At 35.7% G+C, this 8,321-nt stretch overlaps 1 long non-coding RNA gene across 1 annotated transcript; it reads right to left on the reverse strand.

The window, feature by feature from the left end:
- Nucleotides 1-474: 474 nt before the first annotated feature.
- LOC132556921 (uncharacterized) lies at nt 475-5,105 on the reverse strand. The gene is made up of 4 exons (XR_009554486.1): nt 5,067-5,105; nt 3,370-3,489; nt 2,357-2,401; nt 475-938 (listed from the first exon to the last, which is right to left on the reverse strand). It is a non-coding gene; the product is annotated as an uncharacterized LOC132556921 (long non-coding RNA).
- Nucleotides 5,106-8,321: the final 3,216 nt, after the last annotated feature.

The raw sequence follows: 8,321 nt of genomic DNA on the forward strand, positions 1-8,321 counted from the left end.
ACCTGTCGGCCATCTTGAATTCGAATCAGTCCAAAAAAGGTACAATGCACAACTAGGGACCAAGGGGAACCTGCATATGAAATTTGAGAAAGATCCATCCAGTACTTTCCAAGAAATAGCGGTATCAAACTTTTACATCCAAAATCCAAGATGGCCACCTGTCGGCCATCTTGAATTCGAATCAGTCCAAAAAAGGTACAATGCACAACTAGAGACCAAGGGGAACCTGCATATGAAATTTGAGAAAGATCCATTCTGTACTTTCCAAGAAATAGCGGTATCAAACTTTTACATCCAAAATCAAAATCATCAAAATCCAAAAAAGGTACAATGCACAACTAGGGACCAAGGGGAATCTGCATATGAAATTTGAGAAAGATCCATCAAGTACTTTCCAAGAAATAGCAGTAACAAACTTTTACATTCAAAATCCAATATGGGTACAATGCAGTCCAAAAAAGGTACAATGCACAACTAGGGACTAAGGGGAAACTGCATATGAAATTTGAGAAAGATCCATCCAGTACTTTTCCAGAAATAGCGATAACAAACTTTTACTTCCAAAATCCAAGATGGCCACCTGTCGGCCATCTTGAATGCAAATCAGTTCAAAAAAGGTACAATGCACAACTAGGGACCAAGGGGAACATGCATATGAAATTTGAGAAAGATCCATCCAGTACTTTTCCAGAAATAGCGGTAACAAGAATTGTTTACGGACGGACGGACAGACGGACGGACTACGGACCACGGACGCAGGGCGATTTGAATAACCCACCATCTATTTGAATAGATGGTGGACTAACAATAAGGATTTAAGATAAACTTCCACTATTTGTCTATAGAGAAATAGTTCAAATGCGAGTCCTCGGACACTGAACTGGATGGTTCCCAACATTCTTTCTGAGCGGTTTCGTGACGTACTGCTAACATTCTCCCTGAAAAATGTGTACCTGTATTATACAAGAAGCCCATGGTCCTAAACGGTCTGACTACAAAGACTTGTATATGAAAAGAGACAAAACAGACCTAAAGATAAATTTCTCAACTAAACTACAGTTTACACAGAAGACATTGTTGGCTCATCAAGACATTTTCTGTGAACTTGAAATCATATGCTTTACATCTGCACTACATAATTGCAATTACTTCATATGTTACTTTTCGACATGTTTGACCCTTTTGACCTTGAAAGTTGGTCCAATATCAGCACTTTGGGCCTTTGGATTATTGAGAAGTCATTCATATTAAGAAAGTTGGTAGCCTACATCCTAGCATGCTTACATGCCTCATATCATCATACTTGGCCTTTTGGTTATTGAGAAGAAGTCATTCAAAGATATTAACACATTTAATCCCTGTGACCTTTCAATCGCATCAAGGTCATTCCAATTAACTAGGGGTCAATCAACTTTCTGAATTTAAGAAATTATTCCCCACTCTCCACTTTCCTATTTGGGACTCTGCCCACTGCCAGGTCCCTATGAGTCAGATCACATTTCTGAATTTAAGAAATGATTTCCTACTCCAAATGATATTTCAGATCAAGTTTGGTCGAAATCATCAATGCATTAAGGAAGAGAAGCGTTTTGAAGCAAAATATTGTCTCATTTGCCCTTTTGGGGCCCAGTCCCTAAGTCCATAGAGGTCAAATCAAATTTCTAAACCGAAAAAATAATTGCCCACCTAACTGATGAATCAGGCCAAAGTTTGATGAAATCCACCAAGGGCCCCCTTTTGGGGCCCCGTCCCTTGACCCCTAGGGGTCAAATCAAAATGCTGAATTAAAGTTTTAAAGAGAAGTAGGGTTTTTAAAATGTTTACACAAAACAACTATAGGTCAGATGACTGAAAAACAAAGAAAAATAATCCTGACATATAAACAAAGCATCCTTTTCCTCCAGCATCTGATTTTGTCATTTACGCATATTATCTTTTCATGTTACAATTTAAAAGCTTTAGACGTTTGAACAAAAGTGTGAAAAGAATCGAACTGAAATTAAAACAAAAAAAAATGAAACAAATTTATATAATTATATATCATTGCAATGAAAACTGTATGCTTGATATATATCTGATGAGAAACGAAGTAAAACGTAAAACAAAAGCTTGAAATGGATAGAAAATATGAATTTTGTACAACATGTCACATTTCCATGTAAAACAATAGAGAACATTTTATAGAAATTGGTTTTTTTCTGAACAATCAGGTGAATGTTTGTACACAGATAATTATGTATTAACATTTATGCATTATAAGATAGAAATTGATTTTTTCTGAATAATCAGGTGAATGTTTGTACACAGATAATTATGTATTAACATTTATGCATTAAAAGATAGAAATGATTTTTACCTTCCTCATTGTTGTCCGTTTCTGGGTTTTCACCTTCAGTTCGAACTGATAAAATATGACATAATTGGCATATTACAATTCTGTTATGATCTCTAGAGCTTTTCCATGTCCAAATATTTGTTTTATCATTAGTGTACACTTATAAGTTTTTAAATTATCAAACAAAATAAGCATTGGCCCTTGCAAAAATGTATCAATTATGATACAACATTTGTTCTCATCCATATCATAAATATTGCATAAAATAAATATTCACTTCACGTGTTTGCGAAGGTTCCTCAGTACATACTATCCTCTGACATGATATGGCATTTATGCCGAAAATGAATAGCGATATACAATAACAATAGGAAATACCAAGATATTTACAAAATACTAATTCAAAATAAATTTGACGAGATGAACACAAAAATGAACAAAACAGACCATTTACTCAAAGAACCTTTTTAGACAGCAGAAGCAGAATATCTAACTACTTGTTCCATTATGTAAAGGTTAACTGTAACATTTTCACGTTCTTGAGCCATAACACAAAAATCTGGAGTGTACTCAGTAATGACTCAATAACGTCACAAAAAATCTGTTTACCCTTATAAGTTGATTTTAAATGATAGAAAAAAATAATTTAGTAAAGAGTAAGAAGGTATTAAGGGCTACTCTTCTTATCTCCCTTTGGTCAGTGTACATTACAGACTTCCGGTTTAACTGAGCGTAGTTCCTTTTTTGATGTTGTGAGCCGATAACATAAAAATACAACCAATGAAGCTGCTTGTTACTAATGAAAATAAATTATAAAGAAATAGAAACAGGCTTTGTATAAGTCACTAAACAGCCTTTGTAATTTATCAGTTCATTTATGTTGTACATTGTAAAACAACCAAGAAGAACAGGTATGGTGGGGAAATCCCCCACTCCCCCTACTCCACCCCAAAGAAGCTGAGTTCTAAATATTACGCGTAAAATTAAGATATCTATCACATAAAACCAACGGAATTTTATAAAAGGACACTTACCACAGGTGAATTGACTGTTACCAGTTTTCATTGCCTTTTCTACATCAGAAGGTGCCTTTTCTACATCACTGGCATTTGGTATCAACAACTCCTTAGTGGGCTCTTGTGCCTGTTTCCTTGCTGAAAGTAGTCCAGTAACTGAAATATTTTAGTATTAATATGTGTATATGATAACTACACCTCAGGAGATCTAAAGCACACTTATCTTTCTCTTGGTATAAATTTCGAGTCTGATACTGTAGAGCCAAAGAAGGAATAAAACTGCATCATAGAGCTGTTTCATCCTTCTAGGACTCGTCAGTGATGCTACATCACACAACTGTTTCATCCTTCTAGGACTCGTCAGTGATTGTACATCACACAACTGTTTCATCCTTCTAGGACTCGTCAGTGATTGTACATCATACAACTGTTTCATCCTTCTAGGACTCGTCAGTGATGCTACATCACACAACTGTTTCATCCTTCTAGGACTCGTCAGTGATTGTACATCATACAACTGTTTCATCCTTCTAGGACTCGTCAGTGATTGTACATCACACAACTGTTTCATCCTTCTAGGACTCGTCAGTGATGCTACATCACACAACTGTTTCATCCTTCTAGGACTCGTCAGTGATTGTACATCATACAACTGTTTCATCCTTCTAGGACTCGTCAGTGATTGTACATCATACAACTGTTTCATCCTTCTAGGACTCGTCAGTGATTGTACATCATACAACTGTTTCATCCTTCTAGGACTCGTCAGTGATGCTACATCACACAACTGTTTCATCCTTCTAGGACTCGTCAGTGATTGTACATCATACAACTGTTTCATCCTTCTAGGACTCGTCAGTGATTGTACATCATACAACTGTTTCATCCTTCTAGGACTCATCAGTGATGCTACATCACACAGCTGTTTCATCCTTCTAGGACTCGTCAGTGATGCTACATCACACAGCTGTTTCATCCTTCTAGGACTCGTCAGTGATTGTACATCATACAACTGTTTCATCCTTCTAGGACTCGTCAGTGACGCTAGGGGCCTAAAGACTGACTGAGGAAACTCAAATGTAATTGAAAGAAATAAAAATAGGAGAGACACACTAGCCCCATAATTCAATTAATTCTGAAATTTCCATCTATCTGACAACTTTAGAACAAAGTAAAGTACATTGTATAGGTGCGTATTTTGAACTTTGCCACTATTCGAATGAAATCAAGCATGATGTTCAGATAAGCATATAGCAGCATAGAGAACATATTCCCAAACAAATTAAGATTTGATAACATGTAAAGCACATAATGGCTTTCTTCTTGTACAAAACAACCTCACCAATTTTGTGACAAATTTCATACTAGGATTTCCTTTTAACATTTTTAGATATTGAGTCATAACACAAAAATAGAGTATACTAAAAACTAGTGGCATTTCTAGTAGCAAATGCCACTAGTAAACTCTACTTCTTATTATTGTTTTTTAGATTTAGATCAATAAATGAAAATTACTGAAAGTTAATCCATATAATTCAATCACAGATTGCCATGTTTTTCAACATTTCTTCAGCGACTTTAAAAGATGACAACATTTTTTTTTATGTTTTTAGGCGAAAACAAAAAGGACCAGCAAATGAAAATGTGTTTTTTTTATATACAATTTAGTTACAATGGTTATAATAATATTGCCGGACGATGTTAGTTATACATACCAAAACCAGACCTGATTACAGCTGCAAACAGGATGAATCTGAAACGTAAAAAAATAAAATATACGTTAAATGTATACACTCATGTGTCTGTCATGCTTCAAAAATCTTATCTGTTCATATCTATTTATTTATGCCATTAAGAATGCAATCCATTTGGATTATTCCTTGAGGTGGCCTACTGGTTATGATCCTGACATCAATGACAAGTCCTACATGGACAAAACAGCTGTATGATGCCGTTCAATTTATTGTTTGGTTCTATTGTATCTCATTCTGACGTGAAATAACAAGAGGCCTTGTGGCCTTGCAGTCACCTGAAATAAGTATATTGAATATAGAGGTGAAAGGATAGTTATCAAGTGTCATGAAACAGAAATTGTGACACTGAATATAGACAGTGTCAATACATGCATTCCATCAAAACTGTCAACATATACCGATGATTTTGGTAATTAAAGCACCTTAAGATGCTTCCATTCCTGAAGAACATTTGATTCCACCATATCTGGGTGTTTAGAAGAAGACTTTTTAAATGTAAGTCAATTTGACTCCTTTTAGGCCCCATCCATCAGTCCCCGAGGGACAGTCAGGATTAAAAATGGATATACCATCAAGCAGTCACCTTTCACTCAAAATTCTACCAACATTTGAAATACTTCCAATGGAAATAGAAACTACAGAAAAGTTTACTTCTCCACATGGGGATATGTGGATACCCTGAATCCATGGAATTCACAATTTTGGTAAAGCACCTGAAGATATTTCCATTCATGAAGAGTATTTGATTCTACCATATCTGGGTCTTCAGAAGAAGATTTTTGAAATCTGAGTCAATTTTACTCCTTTTGACCCCTCCCCTCAGGCCCCTGGGGGTCAGCCAGGATCCAAATGGGCATACCATCACACCGTCATTTTTCATTCATAATTCTAAGCAAGTCTGAAGTATTTCCAATGGAAATTAAACAAGTCATGCTCAAAAATCTAGTTTTCCTATATTAAGTATTGTAAACTTCAGTCCCTCCCTAAGGGGATATGTGGATCCTGGGGCCATGAAATTCACAATTTTGATAAAGAACTTTAAGATGTTTCCATTCATGAAGAGTATTTCATTCTACCATATCGGAGTCTTGAGAAGATGATTTTTTATATCTGAGCCAATTTGACCCCCCCCCCCCCCCCTCAAGCCCCTGGGAGATGAGGACTGTATAATTCACCATTGCGGTTCATTTTAGGCCAGTGAAGGTTTCTGCAAAATCTCATTGAAATTGGATCAGGGGTTTTTGAGAAGAAATCAAAAGTGTTAAATTGTTTACGGATGCACAAGGCACATCGCATGCTGCTAGATGAATGGTATTAGAACAAGAGGCCCAAGGGGCCTTAACGGCCATCTGAGGAATATATGTCAATAATCTGGGGATTTTAAAATGTTGCGAAAATGTAACAACACTTGTGCAGGACCGTGTTTAAAACATCTGTACCAAGTTTGAACATGATCCACCCAGTGGTTCTAGAGAGGAAGTCCAAAATGTCTCAGCCAAACAGAGGCCAGGGTTGCACATTTATATAAAGCAAATCATGTTTTCATTTACAAGTTAAAATATAGCTTAGTAGATACATGTATAGCTAAAGTATACAAAAAATCAGATCAATTTCAAGTCTATCCACAATCTTTTCCTTGCCTAATACAATAAGATATCCAACTAAAAAAACTCACATAAAACAATGTGAAAACATCTTGTGGTACTTCTGAGACGGGAATATATATGTATCAAGGCTGAGAAATGTGGTGTTACCACAGGTATTGAACCATATTATACATGTAGCTCAGAACATAGAAGGTTCAGCGAGTAATAAGATCAGGGTTTGAAGAAAGATCTGGCTACGCATTTTTTCTCGCCTATATGGTTGTCATAAACACACAACATGCCTTTATTAAAGATTAATATATATATAAATAAAATTTGGGAATTAGGTGTGAATAGATGATGATGAGGCAAAACACTAAAGATAATAAACAGCTCTGTTGTTGATCAGTGTATGATGTGATAATGAGGATGAAAGGTTGATGATGAAGTGGTGATGATGATATGATGATTACAATGCTGAATATGTGTTACTGCTGATGATGATATGATAGTGATGATAATGATGATGATAATGAAGTGATGATGATACGATGATCATGATGATAACTATGTGATGATGATGATGATGACGATGATGATGATGATGACGATGATGATGATGATGATGATGATGATGATGATGATGATGATGATGACAGCAGTCATTGAGTTTGTATTATTATTGGGGCTTGTGAATGAAACACAGTAGTACATTGTATGTCATGTCAGCAAAGAGGAAAGAGTAGGAAATAATGAGTGCATGTTTTGAGTGAGTGTACATGGGTGTAGTGTGATGTGTGCCAGGGTGTGTATGTGTATGTGAGTCTAGTATATATCGTGTGTTGCATACCTTTGTAAAATCTTGAAAAACAAAATAAAAAAAAAAAAAAGATTAATATATCAGAAATATCAGAAGGGCTAATTTTGGACTAGTTATTTTTATTCTCACAAACTTTGCAGTCCTTTCCCTAAAGATCATCTATATGAAGTTACACTTTTGGTTCAGGACAACAAATTTGCTAAGATTCAACAAATTCTTACCCATTCTGCCTCTTAAATATGCCCCCATTGAAAACACCTTTTTCTATTGTAAACTTAAAGAAGCTAAATTTACCTGATTTTACTCCTTTTTTACCCCCACCTGGGGACCCTATTGCAGCCATTACTTTTTTTCTCCCAAACTAAATGTGTCTTATTACACAGATGCTTTGTGTTTAGTGTGGTTGTAACCCAAAAACATGGACAATGCCATTAGAACCCATTTAAAAAAAAAATCTAATTGAACCCTTTTTGCCACCCCCTCCCATGAGGCCCCAGAACCCTTCAGACACTTTTTTGCAACTCAAAGTCACATGTTCTTCACTAGGGGACCCTATATACTACTTTTGGTTGAAATCCGTCAACTTTGAATTTTGACCCCTTTTTTTTTTACTTCGCTAACTTTGTAGACTGCGCTCTAAGAATCATTAATTTTGAATTTTAGGAAAATCTGATACTTGGTTCATAAGAAGAAGATTTGTAAAGATTTACCTAATTTTACCCCTTTTTGCCCCCTCCTGTAGCCCCTATTTCTTTCACAAACTTGATGCATCTTACTATAGTGAAGAAATCAAAAGTGTTAAATTGTTTA

This window comes from Ylistrum balloti, unplaced genomic scaffold (assembly GCF_031769215.1).
Source record: "Ylistrum balloti isolate Yb309-2 unplaced genomic scaffold, AGI_CSIRO_Ybal_v1 Utg370602, whole genome shotgun sequence".
NCBI lineage: Eukaryota > Metazoa > Mollusca > Bivalvia > Pectinida > Pectinidae > Ylistrum > Ylistrum balloti.